Source organism: Varanus komodoensis, unplaced genomic scaffold, assembly GCF_004798865.1.
Source record: "Varanus komodoensis strain SLA01 unplaced genomic scaffold, ASM479886v1 scaffold78, whole genome shotgun sequence".
In the NCBI taxonomy this organism is placed as follows: domain Eukaryota; kingdom Metazoa; phylum Chordata; class Lepidosauria; order Squamata; family Varanidae; genus Varanus; species Varanus komodoensis.
This window is the reverse complement of record NW_025336455.1, coordinates 707,060-717,622: the sequence shown is the minus strand read 5'-3', so window position 1 is coordinate 717,622 and position 10,563 is coordinate 707,060.

Below are 10,563 nucleotides of genomic sequence, written 5' to 3'. Positions count from 1 at the left end.
TGGGAAGCTGAAAAGTTGCGATGCTGTGCCATGCTCTCGTAGCGAAAAGCTGCGAGTGACGGAACTATTTTCTTTCTAAACTTGCATGGAATTGCATCCTTAGCAAGCTCATAGTGAGCATGATTCTGGATCAGAGCAATGGTTTTGGCCTGTTTTGCCAAAGCGTCTTAGAAATTGTGGTGGGAAGTGGCCGTGCCGGAACAGCAGCTGGGTCGAAGCTGCTGGTCTTTCCTTGCGCTGCAGCAGCCCAGTGGGCATGTGGGCGCCTGGCTGTGAAATGTAGAACGCTGCTTTGCACCAGTTCGGAGCGGACGCTTCTAGCCCCGTGTTCTGCTTTCACCAGAACGGCTCTCCAGGGTCCAGGGAACAGAGCAGTGTTTTCTGATCCTTTGACCTGGAAACAGGCTGAACCTGGGAATCTCTCCGTGCAAAGCACAGCTGCATTTTCCAGGGGACTAGCCCTGTTCGGCTGTTGTAGGTGTCATAAGCATCTCGTGACACCGCAGGACCAAAAACAACAGAAAGTCTTCTGGCACCTTAAAGGCTCACACATTTATTTTGGCCTGAGCTTTTGTGGATGCCGCCCACTGAAAATTGAGCTCAGTGTTGCTTTTGCTGCAGCAGGCTGAGATGGCCACCCCTGGAAATCATTAGGGAACTGTTTGCTTTATCCTTCCGTGTTCCAGTTTCATGACTACAGCATAAGAAATGCTTATAAGCATAAGAAATGCTACAGGCAAACAGCACACCCAACTGTGCTGTTTGCCTGTGGGCTTTTGCAGGGCTCTGGCAGGGTTTTTATCAGGGGCCCATCACCAGGCTTTGGTTTTGACAGCTGTCAAAAGGTGAACCGTCAAGCGAGGCTGAGAGCAGGAGCCATCGGTACTCATGGAAAGGGCATGAGAGATTTGCAGCCCTTTGCAGCAAGATGCTCTTTTCAATTTTTGTTGTATTTGGGTGGGGAACTCTGCTGTCCCGGAGATGCTCTCATCTTTGCACTGTGAGTCACAGTCCTTTAAAAGGGCTGTCTTTTTTTTCCCTTTCAGCCACACAGCTTCTTGGTTTTCTTTCTCTGGGACTAATGTATTTATGCCTGCAAAGGGCCCTTTGAAAAACCAATGTTAGGTCCCCGTCAAAAAACCTCCCCTTTTAAAGCAGCTTTGTTATTTTGGTTCTTGTAGCTGTTTGGCCACTGGATGAATAGGGTGCTGTCCTTGGGGATTTGGATTGATTCAGCATGCCTATTACATTTTCTCTGTTATTATGAGCCTATTATTTATCAATTTTTATTTATTTCTACACTGCCCAATAGCTGAAGCACGTAGGGTGGTGTGGTGTAGTGGTTAGAGTGTTGGGCTAGGGACCTGGGAGATCAAGGTTCTAGTCCTCACTTGGCCATGTGACTCACTGGGTGACTTTGGGCCAGTCACTCTCAGCCTAACCGACCTCGCAAGGCTGTTGTTGGAAGGATAGAAAGGGTTGGAGGAGAACTATGTAAGCTGCTGGGGGTTCCTCAGGAGAGGAAAAAAGGCAGCTTATAAAAGCAATGCAAGGATAACAATAAACTGCAATATAAAATACAGAAAAATTGCTGCGGAATTGAAATCTCAGGTTTAAAAAATGAATTTGAACAGCTAAGTAGCTAAGCATGTTAAAAGGACAGGACTTGTTAAACAACTCACGTAATTCTCCCACATAAAATTCCAATTATTTTACGTGGGATTGCATGTAAATTACATGCTTGGCCTAGAGGGCCGTCTCTGTTATCTGACCGGTCGGTAGAGTTAGCCTCAGGTGGAGTGATGGTTTCAAATGAGGGGGCCACCACGGAGAAGACCGTTCCTGTTGTCATCCACCAAGCCACCCTTGGATTGCCCGGATGCTGATTGTAGTTCCAGGTGAATGCTGCTGGGGAGGAGGGTCCAAACAACCTCCCCAGCTGGGCTTTGTGGTCTCTCCTGTTGTGCTGATTATTCAGGGTTTGCTTCCGATCCAATTTAGCCTCTTTTAAGGTAGCTGCAAAAGGTGGGTTGAGGCAAAGAAGGAAACGGGCCAGTGCTTGGTGTCCAGCTGACTCTTTGCTCCTCTGCTCCTTGTTCCACTGGGAAGCTCTCTAAAGCCTGAGGAGACGAGGGGGAAGAAAGTGCCAAATGCGGACGCAGGAGATGGAGGTGCTGCTGCGAAGAGAGAGAAGCCCAAACGGCTCCAGGTACAGCATCCAGGATGAGCTGTGGTGTTGGGGGATGAAGCCGAACGTCGAAGACGAAGGGGGGCCGGCTGCTGGAAAGTGGGGTCTTTCCCGAGAACCTTCCGCGTGCTCCTGGGATGCTGACACGGCCCTGTTTCTTGCAGGAGGAGGCTGGGACGCCCCTGGAAGAGGAAGGGAGTGCGTCCAGGTGAGCAGCCAGTTCCCTCTTGGAGGCGCTTAGAGGCCCGAAAGCTTGGCTGGAGAATCCTGCTGCCTGGGGGCAGCTTGCTTGTGTGTCTTCGGCAGCTCACAACCCCAAAACCTGGTGCTTAGAGGGGGCTCCCAGAAGACAGTGGGCAGAGAGTCCTGGGGCTGCTCTTGCCTGCCAGTCACAGGGGCTGATGCTACCCGTGTCTGTCCCTAAGCATAAAGGGGAGGATTGCTGGTTCAAGCCCTGGAGGATTTCTCCAAGAAAATGTCCCAAATCGGCGCAGTGCGGCGGTGGAAATCGGGGTGAGGCAGGCTTGCTGTGAGCTGGTGCTGAGGTTAACTTGCTGTTAACTTGCAGCTGGATGGATAAGATGCGTGATAAAGGACCCCGGGATGAACTTTCTTGGATGTAATCTGTTGTAAAAACAATATTAAGCCAACCACTTAAGTGCTCAGCAGTTCAACAGTGGGGGTCATGGATACGGAGCGTTCTGCTTTGAATTTAATCAGATTATATAAATTCAGTTTTTAGTTTTCCAGTGCAGATGGCTTACTTCCTTAAGACGCTTAGCTGAGACTGGGCAACACTTACTACTGCAATTACGTGGTAAAGCTCTGCCTTTATTTTCAGTGGGATTTGGGATACCTCCCCAGAGGATGGTCCTGGGAGATGGTTTTAAAACGGGGTGACTGGAAGTATTGACTTTAAATCTTTAAGGTCCAATTTAAGTCACTGGCCCAGTTGAAACCTCACATCAAAGGATAATGTTGCGCTAGCCAAAGTCAAGCGGTTCCCCAACTCAGGAACTCCAGATGTTTTGGCCTACAGGTCCCATCACCTCCAGGCAGCATAGCCATTGGCTGTGTCCACAGGGGATGATAGGAGTTGTAGTCCAGCCCATCAGGGGGTTGCCAGGTTGGAGGAGGCTGACACAGACCCTAATCTGAGCTTCCAGACCCCTCAACCAGCAAAGCCCTTGAGAGCCAGCCCTTTGCCTGCCCCACTTCAGCCCCCAGCCTCCATTGTTCAAGCTATTGTGGAATTGCCTCTTGGGGTCATCACGGCTGAAAGCGGGTTTCCAGATTCAGGGATCCATTAACCCTAAAGCAGAAGCTGCCTCTCCTGCCTGGGTTCGCAGAACACAGCAAGCCACGGCACAATGTACACAAGCCCCAATGGTGTGTTGAGTCATACGAACCAGTGTCTCAAACAGCCTTCCCACCTGGGTGTCCTCCGGGTGCTTTGAACAGGGGCCTCCGTGGGGAGAGCGTTCCATGACTGGGGCCAGCAGTGAAGGTCAGTTGCTCCCCTTTGATATGGAGAAACTGCGTTGCCCACGCGAGGATAAAATATATATTTGAACCATTTAAAAGGGATCTTTTCAAACTTATACTGGCTTGTTTTGATGTCTGGTTCTTTCTTAAAACTTCAGTCCGTGCATCCTTCCCCCCTCTTTTAATGACTTGTTCAACGAGAAGCCAGGATGCGAACAAGCACTCATACGCTCTGAGAACTGAGTCGTGGTCTTCCAGGAAGATTCTGTATCACATTTCTGTGCTGTATACAAGATGCAAGAATTGCTCAGTGAAAATGATGGGCAAGATTAAAAAAAGGACTTAGGGTCACACAATGTAGATTTAAGATACAGAATTTACTTTTAAGTCAAGCTAACCCTGGATCTGTGTCAGTGAATTCTGCAGGTTAACTTTGGATGGCGTGAAACGAGGTACATTTTCTCTGGTCAATGGTTTTTTCTAATGCTTATTGTTGTTGTTCTGTTGGTTTGCAAAGATGCCTGTGGATTTACCACTGAAGAGGCAAGATGCAAAAGGGGGGAAAAGAGATGGGAGGGGAGCAAGACATCAGGAAAATTCAGGAGCAGCGTCTTCCCAAGCTTCTCCTCATGCACAATAGCATCCTGTTTCCTTTGATGCTCAGAGAGCGGCGTTTAGATGCACACGGTCCCAGTCCTGGAGGGCAAAGCCTCATCCAACTTTTCAGACAGACTCCCTCCTCCTGTCAGCCACTAAGAGCTCAGCACCCCATCCAGTCCCGTTTTCCATGTCTCTTTTCCAAATGACACTAAACAGCCACATTAGCCCATTGCATGTCATTTCTGTCCCTTCGTTTATAGCAGCCATCTCCAAACTGGTGCCTTCCAGACACATTTGGACTGCAACACCCAGAATTCTGGAATTCCCTGCTGGATGGGAATTCTGGGAGTTGTGGTCCAAATGGCTCTGAAGGCCACCATGTTGGGGAAGGCTGCTTTATAGTATATAGAACAGTGATGGCAAACCTTTTAGAGACCAAGTGCCCAAACTGCAACCCAAAACCCACTTATTTATCACGAAGTGCCAACACTGCAGTAAAACCTGAAAACTGAGGTTTTAGTTTAGAAAAAACAACTCACACCAGTCCAAGCAGATATATATATATATCCTTGGCAGCGCACTGACCGGCCATGCGAAAGCTCAGATTAGTCATGACTAATGAGTCGTGGCTCATGACATCATTGCCTGGCACCGCTGCTCCTTTCTGAGCATGCGCATGGCCCCTATGTGCACTGTTACCGGATGCTTGGCTGCTGGGGCGATGGTGGGGCGACTTGGCTCATGTGCCGACACAGAGGGTTCTGCGTGCCACAGGTTCGCCACCACTGGCCTAACCCTACCCTGCTGCACTCCCATAACCCTACTATAGGGCTAAAGTTCCGTTGAATATAATGCAATTTTGAAAAGGCCTTCCTGGAGTAGCTTTTTCTGCACAGCTCATTGTTTCTGCCCACTCTCAATACATTCCAACCATCAAAATCAGGCCAGGACACCTCGTTTTCCTAACCCTAACCCTACCCTGGTGCACACCCCTAACCCTAATATAGGGCTAAAATACCACTGAAAAGAATGCGATTTTGAAAAAGCCTTCCTTGAGTGGGTTTTTCTGTGCTGCTCATCCTTTCTGCCCATTCTAAACACATTGCAACCATTAAAATCATGCCAGGACACCTCGTTTTCCTAACCCTAACCCTACCCTGGTGCACACCCCTAACCCTAATATAAGGGTAAAGTTCCATTGAAAATAATGCAATTTTGAAAAAGCCTTCCTTGACTGGGTTTTTCTGCACAGCTCATCCTTTCTGCCCATTCTAAGCACATTCCAAGCATCAAAATTATGCCAGGACACCCCATTTTTGTAATGATTGATGGTGAACATTTTAGAGACCGAGTGCCCAAACTGCAACCCAAAACCCACTTATTTATGGCAAAGTGCCAACACTGCAATAAAGCCTGAAAACAAGTTTTAGTTTACAAAAAACAACTCACAGCCAATCCAAGCAAATATATATATCTCCTTGGCAGTGCACTGACCGGCCATGCGAAAGCTCGGATGAGTTGCGACTAATGAGTCGCCACTCGTGACATCATTGCCTGGCGCCGTTACTCCTTTCTGAGCATGCGCGTGGCCCCTGTGTGCGCTGTTACCCGATGCTTGGCCGCTGGGGCGATGCTGGGGCGACTTGGCTCATGTGCCGACAGAGAGGGCTTTGTGTGCCCACTGGGGCACACGTGCCACGGGTTCACCACCACTGCTCTAGAACTTCTGCAGAACTCACGGTTCCCCAGATGTGTTGGTCTTGTCCTGCTCTATTTGTGTTGGCGTTTGCTCTGGGAGAGCCCCAAGCAGACCGTAGGGAACAACTGGTCCCCCTTCTTTTTCCACATGCCACTGGAAACCAGGACTGGGCAGAATCCGATGGTTTGTCCGTGAGCAAGTGCCCCTACACCCTCGTGTTTCTAGGTGGCTCACGGGATGGACTGGGGGTACCGTTCGTTTGCTCGCTGTTTTCAGCTCTATGAAGAGAAGAATTCAGGAAAGATCTGAATGATCATATGTGAGCTTTTAGGTGCTCGCATCAGAAACCAGTTGCCCATGCTCGGGACTGAATCCTGGATGGATTGAACCCTGTCCGCTTGGTGAAGCACAGATCGTGGCACTGCGTGGACTCAGCCTTGCTTAAATGCCATGGTTCCCCAGCCACAAGCAAGCCACGAAGAGAGCCCCTGGTTTGCTGCTGGGTTGTGAACCATGGCTTGTTATCACGGCAGGGTTCACACATGGCGTCCGCAATGGTCCACAGTTCCATGTCAGCCCACACCCAGCCCTAAAGTCTGGGTTGGCAGGTTAGGTGGACTGAGCCAGTGGGTTTCTTTTGGCCAATTTGGCCAGCTTCAGTTTCCTGCTGGTCTGGCCTGAGAAAGCCAGAGGGAGCTGTTGCTACCTGGCATCGCTGGGTTGTATGGGCTGCGGGGAGATCTGTTGTAGGCAGATGCACATGAATGTAGGACGAATGTGCTGTAAAACATGCTTTAACTGTCTTTCTGTTGACATGGTCAGCATGGCTGAAATCCTGGTAGCAAGGCTGACCTTCGAGGCACTTAGCAGAATCCATAACTGTAAAACCCTCTGAATAAAGTGTACTCTTGAACAAGAGCATAAAGAAAGGAAGGTTAAGACAGACTTGTGGAAGCTGGGCCCTGAAGCGGCAGATTCTCTGCAGGTTTACTTGCGCGTAGGTCTAGCTGTGCTCCTGGGGCTCCTTCCCAAATACCTCTTCTAAGGTTGCATCTGCAGGCCCCCGAGGGTGAATCCAAAAGAGAACGCTCGACACTGAATGGACACTGGGATCAGGCTGTGTAACGTAGGGGGCCGTGCATCTAATCCACACTGGCAGCTGCGAGAGCAGACGCAAGCCAGGCTTTCTTCCAGATTAATCCTTTTGTTTTTAATTAAATAGGTTAATCAGTTCCAAAAGCCTCTTTTCTGGTTTCCAGAGCTGGACCTTTATGAATTGACCCACTTTTCAGGAGAGAGTGCAGAGCAATCCGTGTGTGTGTGTTGTACTAGTAAATTGTCCGTGGGACCTCAAGCGGCGGGCGCAAGGCACCCTGCTTAAGCAGTCAAGGTTACAAGCTGCGTGGGAGGGAGATCTTGGTGTTCTCCTGACCTGTTCTTCCCCTGTTCTTGAATGTGGACTGTATGCCGGGCATGTGCTACAAAGTTAAGCATAGATGCGCAGAGCTCTCGTAAGTACTTCCTGTGTTGGGGCAGCCCGAGATGAAGCGTCACAAGCAGGATTCCAGAACCGTGAAGGCCCTGATCCTTCCAGTAACTTCGGGGGGAAGGGGAACATGGAGCAGAGCAGAAGACCTGAGCATGGGCGAGCCGATGATGAGCAAGTTCTGGGTATGGGAAGCTGCCCCCAGAAGCTCTTGAAGGCCCCCAGTTGTGGCCAGCCAGCTGGAATGGAGCTGGGGCTGGTGGTCCTGCCTGGCTACATTGGGCAGGGCATAGCAGGACTGAAAACTCTGGTCTGACCGGGTGGTGGCCTTCCGGATGCGGCTCTTTACAAGGTGGTGGTGCTTCTGGGCAAGAGGCCAAAGCTCCTGAGTGGATCCCGCGGAAGATGCAACGGACGTGGCTGGCGGGACCAAGAAAGGAGGTGGCGTTTGTGATGGGGTTGCCTAGCAACCGCCATTGTGTGCTTCCTTTCTCCACCCTCACGGAGACCACTAGCTTGGCCGCTGTGTGAGCTCCTCGTGAAAATGGCGTCAGTCCAGCCACAGGGGCGGGCTTTGTGGTGAGTGTGGCCGTGGGGAGATCTGCTGGGGCTCCCTTCTTTTCAGCCCCGGAAACCTGCTGTCGGGATGCTCCGTGGCTGAACACGGTGCAACTTATTGTCTCCAAATCGTCCTGTTTCCGGTGGTCTCCTGGTGCCCCCCGGATCCAACCACCACCATGGCTTGACCAGGGCACCTTGGCTTTTTCTCTCTTGCAGAGGCCTCGAAAGCAGCATGGACTTCACAGCGTGGGTGCCCCATTCGAGGTACGCTTGGAATAACGGGTTTCCTGATTCATTGTAAACTGTGGCAGGATGTTTGAAATGGGAAGCAGCATACAAATATTAGGAATGAATGAATGAATGAACGAACGAATGAATGAATGAGACCTCTAAGTTAATGAGAGTTTTAGGGTTAGTTCAGCTGCCTAGCCCTGAGTTGGGAACCTGGCGAGGAACTGCAGCTGGCATTTTGTGCCAAGGGCCCATGTGATGTGTTTGCATTTTAGGGCAGAGCCTGCGGCAAAGAAAATCAGAGCAGAAGGGCAGCGTGCGGCTAGGAATGCACATAAGGCCGTAAGTACAGTGGGTTTTCTACAGCAGCCCTTCTCCTGTACGGACCGTTCAAGAAGATGCTGCGTGGGCCTTTTGTGAACACAAAATGCATTTTGTGTCAAGGTAGCCCAGATCTTGTTTTGGGAAAAGCAGGAGAAATTCTGTGAGTTCAGCTGATGGAGTGTGAGAACGGTTGTTTTGCACAATTTAATTTTGTTTCTGCAGAGCTATGCAGGGCTCCAAAGGCCGAACTCTGCCCACAAGGAATCCTTTCTGGATTCTTCCCTAGCTTTTGTGGGGGGAATAAGGGGGAATCTTTTAGTGCAGTGGCCTGTTTCCCTCTGTGGTCAAGCAGAATCTGAAGTGAGGCTTAAAGCTGGTAGCCCGTGCTTGCTTGCCTCTCCACAACGGGCCCTCAGAGATAGGCTGCTCATGGCCCTGGAGGCGGCTACCATGGCTCCTAAAGACGTCTTAGCCCAGGCCATTGCCGCACATGGTGTGAGAGAGGCATTTTTTGCTTGCCCATCAGCTCGCGTTATCAGAGCAGGTGAAAAATGTCTTGGTTTCCACTTTTCCCAAACAGTACACAATTCTAAAAACCCGTCCCCATGTTTTCATGCCTTGACGACTAGGAACTTGTGCTTTTGTTTTTGAAGCAGTGACTTTTTCTTCTCTCACTGAACACTTGCATGGTGCAATTGCAAGAGAACGGCATCACTTGGCTGAGCGCAAGCATCTTTGCCTACTCTTTTGACAGTGTGCCAGACAGCAGGCCAAGGAGATGCCGCTCTTTCCCAAAAGAAACAGGGAAGCCATGGAGGAGATTCCGGAGAGAGTGAAAAAGGAGAGGGTTTCAGGTGCGGAAGTGGAGAGAGGGGACCCCCAGGAGGATTGCTGGGGAAGCCCTTGCAATGTGCTGGCTGTGGAGCACAGAGACTTAAAGGGAGCTAGAGAGCAGAAGCGGCGGATGAAATGTCTGAGGGGGGTCAAGGAGGCCCCGGGAGAAGAGGATCCGGAAGGAAGGGGATGCCGGAAGAGGGAACTGAAGGCCAGGCAAGACTCGGATGGGGAGAGCTGGGGGTCAGGAGAGAGCAGTGGTGAGGAAACACAAGAAGAGGGGGCCGAAGCGGGCCGTGGGCTGGGGAAGCCGTTTGGGATCCGGCTGGAGGAGCGAAGGTCTCTGAGGAAGAAGAGAAGCGAAGGGGAGGAGGCCGAGGACGGCGGCGCTGGAGGGAAGGCCAAGAGAAGCAGGAGCAAGAGAGCCACGCTGAGCACGGGGCCTGAGAGGGGCTCCCAGAAGAGGAAGGCCGAGGAAGAGGAGAGAGAGGAGACGGCGAAGAAGAAGAAGGAGGAGGGGCACAGGAACGAAAAAGAAAAGACCGAGCAGGACAAGTGGAAGTGGTAAGTTCAGTATTTGGACTGGGGCCGTGTACAGTGTTGAGTCGTGAGTCTTTTTCAGCATATAGCACAGAATCTCCGTCATGTTAAAGCTTCATCTGTATAATCAGTGAGGACTAGAAGCTTGTTTCAGACACATTGTCATAAAGCAGGAAAGGATGCTCTTGCACCAAACCTGGACCTCACTGAAGGAATCCAGTGTGAACTTGAGTCAGTGTGAGGCCCCATCGGTGCGGGTGTTCAAGGATAGGCATGTCGTGAGTGGAGCCGGCTGGTGCCGGGGGTCAGACTAGATGGCCCGGGAGGCCCCTTCTGGCTCGCTCTGTTTTCTATGTTTCTAACTTTTCCTAGCCAGACTCTGCTTAAACATTTCCAGCAGGGGCAAGTCAAGCCGGGACTCTCAGGGGATGGGCGGCCTGGCTGGCCGTGCATCTCTCTTTCACAGCAAGAGACCTACTAAAAGGTCCACGTTCTCAGAACTTTCGGAAGCCTTTGAAAGCCCCTTCCTCCTCTCCGACCTGTCATAAGGCTGTTAGTACCGATATGGAAGGGTTGCTTGGATGAATTCATCGACTGGGGTTGAAGTCCTGGGCA